The following is a 9,444-nucleotide window of genomic DNA, read 5'->3' on the forward strand; positions in this document are numbered from 1 at the left end:
TACTGTGATGCAATTTTAATTCCCAAATTTGCTTGGTGCAGAGATGTGGTTTATGGGAATTGTGATTAGGATAGATAAGTTCTTTTAATTGTATTGGTGCCACCAGCTCCTTGACCCACTTACTGTACTGTACATCTATCTTTGTTTCAATAGAAGTTATGGCTTACAGCTTTCAAAGGCTGCATATAATGTACTGTAGATATGATAATAAGAGGAGTGATCACCTCCCCAAGACTCTCTCTGTTTGGTACCCTTAACTGAGGTTGTATTGGTGAATTGTAAATATAATTAAAGATGTATTTTTCATCAGATCTCCAATGCCAAGTAATAATATAACTCCCACAGTAGGTAGTAATGAAAACAGAATGCTATTTTCGATAATATAATTGTATACTGTATATAAAAAGTGTGACATATTATTATTATTAGGACACTGTATGGGCCTTGCACTGCTCACAACTTCATTGGCACACTGCTTTTGATGTGAACTTTATATGCCATTGGTCTGCGCTTGTCTATTATGTAAAACAAATAATTACCTGGGTTTTTTACCATTACTGTAACTATGTAAAAGAAGTTAAAGTAATGTCAATTTGTGTTAGGATGTTTGTTTTGGCTTCTGTACATACAATATATGGAGTGTAACATGTGCCAAATTTTTCAAAGCAGATTCGAGGTATTGAGATCAATCATTGGGAATTGCTCACCCCTAAAAAAGAACATTATCACTTTTTTTTATTCTTACAATTATTATTATTATTATGAAAGTTTAGTTTTAACAGATACTGAAAATGATTTTGACACATATAAGTTTGTTAAGAGACTCCCTGCTGTGGTAAAAAATCTAATTTCGTGGCATTTTTTTTTTGAGGGTAACGACAAAGTACAGGTCGAGGAAACTTTATGCAAAATTCCAAAAACTGATGAAAAATAAATAAATGGACCTTACTGTACTGTATTTAAGTATGAAGTTATATCCCACAATGACACCAAGTTCTCTGTATTTTTATCCCATAATTATATCAAAGGCTGAGAAGAAACAACATATCCAGGTTGAGTTTGCAGGGCAGCTGGATAGGCCGCTCAGCTGAACTAACCTAACCTAACTCTTGTTCACATTAATCCCTGTTGAGTTTTTCGCAGCAAGGTTAAAAGATACCAAAACAAAATCATGTTTATTGTAAAAAAATTCCTAAAGTACAGTACAGTATATAAACAACTTAATCAAGAACAGTGGGAGAAGTGGTGGTGTTATTACTGCACTTCAACAACTAAGGTCTTGAAGCATTTAATAAGGCTAGTATTTACACAGTCCATCAACAATTAAGAGATACAACTAAGTGAAACATAATCAAGCTTTTTGGTAAAGGCTCCTCAACCTGTACTGTATTTCTTCAGTTAATGAATTGTTTCCTTAAAATTTGGTAATTATTTTTTTTTTGGGGGGGGGGGAGAATTACTGAATCAATGTATAGGTTCTGACCCCATATACAATAATTATTTTCTTAGATTACAAGAAAAATGCCACAAAGCAATAATTAATTTTCATATTGTAATGCATAGTCTATATAGTTCTGGTACTCTGTTAACTGGGCCAGTATAGACCAAGACTACTATGTGTCTGGTGTAACCCTTGAAGAATTGGTTAGGATAGATCTTGAGTATTCTTGTCATTTTGACCTCTGTAAATGTTTGATATATTGATGAATAGCCAGTTCTGTAATATCTTCTACAATGAGGCCAGTATAGATCTTGAATAGTGTAATGACCTGACCAATATGGAGCTCAGTATTCTCACTACGTAGTGTTCAGGGTTTTCCCTCATCTTATACTGTACTTTTGTTTATTTTTCAACACAGACTCAGACTGTCAGCACACATCAGTACACGTACGCGGTGAGAGCTGCTGCTCCTTTCTTGTGTCATGGCACAAACCTGCCACAGATCTGCTTTATTATGATAAGTTGTGTCTCCAGCCATGGATAGTGCTGGGACTATACCTGCTACTACACGACATAGTATAGGGCTTATCTTGTATCTCTGTATTATTTGTGTACTTTTGTTCTCAGTAGCACAATTGTATTTCTCTCATGTTCGAATGTTGGATGTTTTAATATTTTGTGCTATTAAGTGTTGCTTGAAATATGATGAAATATTCCACACTCCTTCATGGCCAACTGTAATACTGTACTAACATGTGTTGAAATATGTTGTAAGGAGGCATCATATAGTATACTATAATCTATCTAAATAAATAAATACTATATATATATATATATATATATATATATATATATATATATATATATATATATATATATATATATATATATATATATATATATATATATATATATATATATATATATATATATATATATATATATATATATATATATATATATATATATATATATATATATATATATATATATTGTGTGCAACATTGTCATCAAAACATATTTTTTACATGATGTTTCCTGAACCATTAATTTGCTACAGTGAAAACATAACTACAATACTTTTATTGACTATGAGACAGACACATTGTTCAGGGGACACGTCCAGTATTATGTAGTCTTGTAATTCAACGTAGAAGAGTTTCTTTCGTGGTGCTATTTGGTCTGGTTAGTAGTGAGGATTACTAGTAGTAGATGTGTTTAGTGTACAGTACTTTATGCTCAAGTTGAAGTAGCCATTGTGTACCAGTAATTAAAAATGGGCGTTTTATAAGGTGAGAATAATGACGGTAAAAACAGACCCTCGGGAGCAAAGCTTAATTTTTATATCCGGTGGTTGGTTCTCGTCTCTGCTTCCTTACAAAGACACAGTGTGTGTTAGAAGAGGAATCACAATCCAATGTCTCATCTACAGTATGTTTTGAGGTGTCTGGTGGTCAAGGGTAAGTTGCAGCCACATTCTAAAGACACAATAAATATATTCCATTCATTTACTGAGATACACTACATACATATTAAATGTCTAGAGCAATAAATTATAGCTCAATTAATCCTCTGTTCTTATGCTGTATAAGATTCACTAAACTTACAAAAACATCCATAACAAATGGAACAAAGAGGCATTTTATAGTGAGAAGCATGAGAGACGAGTCAAATGGGACACTTCCAGTATTAGTGGTGACCTAACCTAACCTGACTTGGATAGATATGTTTTATTTACATTTGATCTGATTCTTGCTGCTGTCTGGCTCTTGCAGGTGTTTCACATTATCTTGCCTTCATGAACGGATCATGAGGTGTCTGGTTCAGGTGTGTGCTGGGTCTTGCAGTCGTCTGCTATATCTGTGTGTCTCTTATATGCATTCATATGGATCTTACGGGTGTTTGTCGTGTACTGTACATGTCTGATATATGCATACTTTTGGGACTTACAGGTGTATGTTGAGGCAGGTATTAGACTGTTGCAGGTGTGTGAGATGTAGCAGGTGTGTCCTGACAAATGCTAGAGTGTGGAATACAAGAATCTTGCTGGAGAATCAAGTGAGATCTGTTATAACAAGAAAAGAATCGCTAAATAATTATAAATCAATGAAATGTTTAATGCAATGTATTTTAGAGTCAGCTCTGAGCCACTTACTTTCTTAATAGGATATGTTCTAATTCTTTGACACCATTTATACTAAGACTCTGGAAATAGTATTCTAATTACACACACACACACACACACACATACATTCTTTCAGTTTGAGAACTGTCTGAAATAGGAGTGAAATAAGCCCTAGAAGTGTATTTTTTTGCTATTATGACTGAATGAAAAATTCCTTCCTTTTGATGTCCGACTTGTAGATTTAATTTTATATGTGCTTGTGGTGACTTTTAGATGTAAAGATAATGGTAATGAAGCATAATCTAATAAAGTCAAATCCACATTTATTAAAAGCATATTTTTGTACAAGGATGAATATAATCTATTGATATGTTTCCATGAAAATTGATCTTGTATAATGCTATTCCTGTCAATATAGATTATTCCTACCCACTCAACTGATGTTCCTGTATTGTGTGTTGGTCCTAATATTCTCTCAAGTAAATGGATAAGTTTTATCCAAGCCCGTAAGTTTTGTTTCTTTAACCACCATAATAAACTGTGAGGCGGGAGTCTGAGCTCAAATGTGCCATAATACAATACAGGTGTATTTCTATATTTAATAAAAGGACTTCTATGTGTGTGTTTGTGTGTATGGTTGTTTGTGTGTGTGTGTGTGTGTGTGTGTGTGTGTGTGTATGTGTATGTATATGGTTGTTGGTGTGTGTCAGTTACCCAGAGAAATTGGAATGCCTAGCTAAAACTATAGATAGGCGAGGGGCTACTTAATCGAAGTGTATAAACATTTCAGGGAGAACTACTTGGTCGAATGTCCATACCTGCAGCTGGCGGACATCTGCCCCACAAGAGGTCCTGGAACGTGGTAATATCGACAATATTTATCTAGATTTGGCCAAGGCTTTCGACAGTGTACCCCACTTAAAGGCTGAAAATCAAACTGGAAGGGTATGGAATTCGGGGAAATGTCCTCGCGTAGATAGAAACTTTTACATGACCGCAAGCAGTGTGTGATGATTAATGGCACAAAATCATCATGAAATCATCATCCGTACCTGTCACAAGTGGGGTACCACAGGGCAGTGTATTGGGCCTGCTGTTGTTTGTTTGTTTCATAAATGACATGCCTGACATTGTACACTTGGAGTGGACGTCTCCCTAAACTGCGTAGCACCGCCACCACCTGCTATCACATTCCAACGCGTGCCGTTCCTAGCAACTAAGCGAGAGCTGTCCCCAGATGTTACCGTATCTTAGCAACGAAACTATTCACCGGCGACTTCTCGGGTTTTCCCAACATGATTCATAGAGGACTGGCGGCTGCTGCTGGGTATATAAGCTCTGTCTCTCAATTGAGATTCATTCTGACCATTCTTCTTGAACAAGCAACACCTCCTCCTCCGCCGCTGCCTGGCTCCCCTCGCTTCTCCTCGCCTGCCTGGCGGTCCTCGCTCCCGCCAGCGAGCATGGCGACCCACCAGCTGTCCTTCTCTGAGCTTCCTCACCAACCAACTCTCATTCTGCCCATCTTCCTGAACAAGCAACACCTCCTCCAGCAAGCTCCACGCTGTTAACATTTATTTCAACCAGGAGGCCAGCAACAGGCAACATCTTCTCTAACGAAGCTCCTGCACATCTACCTCCTTCAACACGCTACTCACCGAACGTCTTCTACTGAGCAGCTCCCCACCACACGGCACCTCCAGCACCAGACTGTCTTCATATAACTTATATACAAGAAAACCACATTCGAGTTTCCTTCTATCCTGAGTGCTAGACAACATTAATATCTCGATACCCCTACACACTCCTCCATACAAATGTTTGCCGATGATGCCAAGTTATTTCGGGAAATCAAGAACCAAGCGGGCTATGAAGAGCTGCAGATGGACCTCTGTAGGCTCCAAGAATGGTCGAAGAAATAGCTGCTGAGATTCAATGCCACGAAGTGTAAGAGGATGCACCTGGGGCGTACCAACGGTAAGGAGGCGTACCATATGTCCCAACGGGATGAAGAAACTGCACTATTTGCGACTGAATGTGAGAAGGACCTAGGTGTGTATGTTGACAATGAGCTGAAGTTCTCGGGCCATTGCGAGAAGGTAAATCAGGCAAATAAATTAATCTTCTTTTTTTTCTTTTATCCTCTTCGCCACTGATCGGCTTGTTAGCCGCTTGGGCGATCGGTCACGTCTCTTTTCCTTTATATTCTTCACCAAAAGGTCGGCTCGCTAGCCGCCCGGGCGATCGGTCACGTCTCTGTCACGCACTGTTGGCAAATACTGGGCATGCACCGGCTCCTGAATGTACCTGAACCCGCCTCCAGTGTTGGTCAAGTCTTCTTGAAAGAGCTCAAGACTCGGTGCCGTCACAACACTCTCTGTAGATTGTCTCAAGAGCTTACAACCCTCACCTGAAAAGTTTGCCCTCACTTCTGCTTCTGACTTGGCGGCTTTTCCAATCTTGTCAGACCCTTGTGGGGCGAGCGTCCGCTCCAAGGACACTCAACTGAGTAGTGCCCCCTGAGATGCTTATAAACCTCAACTAGGTCCCCCCTTGCCTGTCTGTAGTATAAGCTAGGCAAGTTCAGGCGCTCCAATCTCTCAGGGTAGCTGAGATGCTGAAGTGCAGGCACCAGTTTGGTGGCCCTCCTTTGAACATTTTCAACCAACTGACAGTCCCTAGCATATCTCGGGGACCAGATGGGGTGACAGTACTCCAGATGGGGAAGCACTTCACTCCTGAAGATCGTCACGAGGGATGGACCGTCTAGATATCTGAACGACCTTCTTATAAGACCCAATAATTTATTTGCCTGATTTACCTTCTTCTCACAATGGCCCGAGAACTTCAGCTCATTGTCAACATACACACCTAGGTCCTTCTCACACACAGTCTCAACTAGTACATTTTCTTCATCCTGTTGGGACATATGGTACGCCTCCTTACCGTTGGTACGCCCCAGGTGCATCCTCTTACACTTCGTGACATTGAATCTCAGCAGCCATTCCTTCGACCATTCCTGGAGCCCACAGAGGTCCTTCTGCAGCTCTTCACAGTCCGCTTGGTTCTTAATTTCCCGAAATAACTTGGCGTCATCGGCAAACATTTGTATGGAGGAGTGTACAACGTCAGGCATATCATTTATGAAACAAACAAACAACAGCGGGCCCAATCCACTACCCTGCGGTACCCCACTTGTTACAGGTACAGATGACGATTTCGTGCCATTAATCACCACACATTGCTTGCGGTCATGTAGAAAGTCTTCTATCCACGCTAGGACATTTCCCCGAATTCCGTACCCTTCCAGTTTGATTTTCAGCCTTTCGTGGGGTACACTGTCGAAAGCCTTGGCAAAATCTAGGTAAATATAGTCGATATTACCACCCCGTTCTAGAATATGGGTCCAAATATCCAATACCTTGAGCAATTGTGTCAAGCAAGAGCGCCCCGGCATAAAACCGTGTTGGCAATCTTTTACAAGGTTGTTTCGTAGTAGATGTTCCATCGCTGCATCTCTGATAATACTCTCAAGTACTTTACATATTATGCTGGTCAGGCTCACCGGTCTATAGTTGTTCGTTGAGTGCCTATCGCCCTTCTTGAAGATAGGACTCACATAAGCCACTTTCCATTCACTGGGGACCATTTGTTCATCCAGGCATTTACAATCTTCAAGAATGAAGTGCTTCCCCATCTGCAGTACTGTCCCCGAGAAATGCTAGGCCCTAGGGACTGTCAGTTGGTTGAAAATGTTCAAAAGAGGGCCACCAGACTGGTGCCTACACTTCGGCTCCTCAGCTACCCTGAGAGATTGGAGTGCCTGAACTTGCCTAGCTTATACTACAGACGGGCAAGGGGTGACCTAATTGAGGTGTAAAAGCATCTCGAGGGGCACTACTCAGTCGAGTGTCCTTACTGGAGCTGGCGGACGCTCGCCCCACAAGGGGTCACAGCTCAAGATTGAAGAAGCCGCAAGTCCAGAAAACTGTGAGGGCAAACTTTTTCGGAGTGAGAGTTGTGAACTCTTGGAACAATCTGCCAGAGAGTGTTGTGACGGCACCGAGTGTGAGCTCTTTCAAGACAAGACTTGACCAACACTGGAACGGGTTCAGGTACATTCAGGAGCCGGTGCATGCCCAGTACTTGCCAACAGTGCGTGACAGAGACGTGACCGATAGCCCAAGCGGCGAACGAGCCGACCAGTGGTAAAAAGGATAAAAGTAAAAGTAATTATACAAATTATATTCACTGTGGGCTGGGGTAACAATTCTTCAGGTGGGATATCCTGGGGTGACAATTCCTCAGGTGGATATTCTGGGGTGACGATTCTTCAGGTGATCCCAATTAAGGATTTAAGCTTTGACGCCCAGGCTTAGGCACGAAACAGTGCCGTAGGAAAGGTGAGGTACTTCCCCGCCAGGTCTAAACTACTTGGCCCAAACTGTTACTTTTACCTTGTCCAAACTGTTCCTCACAACGGCTCTCTGTATAATACCTGCACACATCTCCCACATATTAATACAATATTACAAAACAATTTACCTCAACTCACAGCTGGGGACAGTGTGGCCAGCGGCTGTTTACACCAGCAATTGTTTTACCTTATATTTATTTTTAAACTCTATAAAAATGATAAAGTTACTCTTAATATTATTAAATGTCTTAAATTGTGTAAATTTTGTAACTATGTGTTGTTTGTCAATAAAGCTTTAATAATTTATATAAGGCCTCCCTCAGGGCAAGTTATCTCACATTACTCGAGAAAAGTTATAACTTTCAGCTGATTATTGACGATAATGAAGTTTTTGTAACTATATTACTCTAATTTGCTATGGAAGCCACACATCCTCAACATTGGTCAAACTGCCTCCCTAAAGCTGAGAATGCTGTGCCCTTTGTACAGATGCCGTAGCTGCCTCACTCCTGAGCAGGTGCTTCAATTTTATAAGGCATTCATTTGTCCTAACTTGGAGCACTGTTCACATATCTGGGGGTGGCTCTTCTTCTGCCCAACTGTTTGATAGGGTGGAATCAAAATCTTATTAACTCTCCTCATTTAGTTGATAATCTCTTTTCGTTTTCTCTTCGCCACACTGTTGCTTCACTCTACTGTTCTTCAACGGGCAATGTTCGGCGGGTTTGGTGTCCTGTGTACCGCCGGCAAGTAATGCATATAAATTATTATCGGAATAATAATTCCACAAATAAATAAATATATTTATAACATAACTAAAGCATTATTTTCCAGTAATATTACACTACAATACAACTACACCACTTTTAGCAATATTACTCTGATACAGCATGATAAAATGGACAACCAATGGAAATGAAACAAAAAAAAAGTAGGTGTGGGGTTCAATATATTTGGTTCACACTCAGGATGGAATGGAGAAAGGAAACTCACAATGTGCTCTCTATATACATGTTGTATTGGATGTACAATGCAGCTTGGTGCTGGGAAGGCAGCATGGTTACAAGCGTGATGTAGAGAGAGCTGGTTGGTGAGGGTGCTCAGAGAAGGACAGCTTGTGGGTCGCCATCCTCGCCAGCGGGAGAGAGGACCGCCAGGCAGGCGGAGGAGCGAGGGCTGCCAGGCAGCGGCGGAGGAGGAGGTGTTGCTGGCTGCGGCTGTAGGTAGAAAGCGAGGGAGATCACCACGAGGTCAGGTCTTAAACAGCGGGGGTAGGCGTGGCTTAGCAGTTGACCCCCGCTCCGTGGTGTATGGCGGCGCTGGTTGACCTAGACCACGAGGCATACACTGGGGAATTGGTGGGGTCGGCTAGGCAGCGACAAACAGCGTTTGTAGGGGAGAATTCCACTACATAGGTACAGGTAGTCTGCACTTAATGTTGTTTCGGCACTACATCGCTAA

Source organism: Homarus americanus, unplaced genomic scaffold (assembly GCF_018991925.1).
Source record: "Homarus americanus isolate GMGI-L3 unplaced genomic scaffold, GMGI_Hamer_2.0 scaffold25468, whole genome shotgun sequence".
Taxonomy (NCBI): domain Eukaryota; kingdom Metazoa; phylum Arthropoda; class Malacostraca; order Decapoda; family Nephropidae; genus Homarus; species Homarus americanus.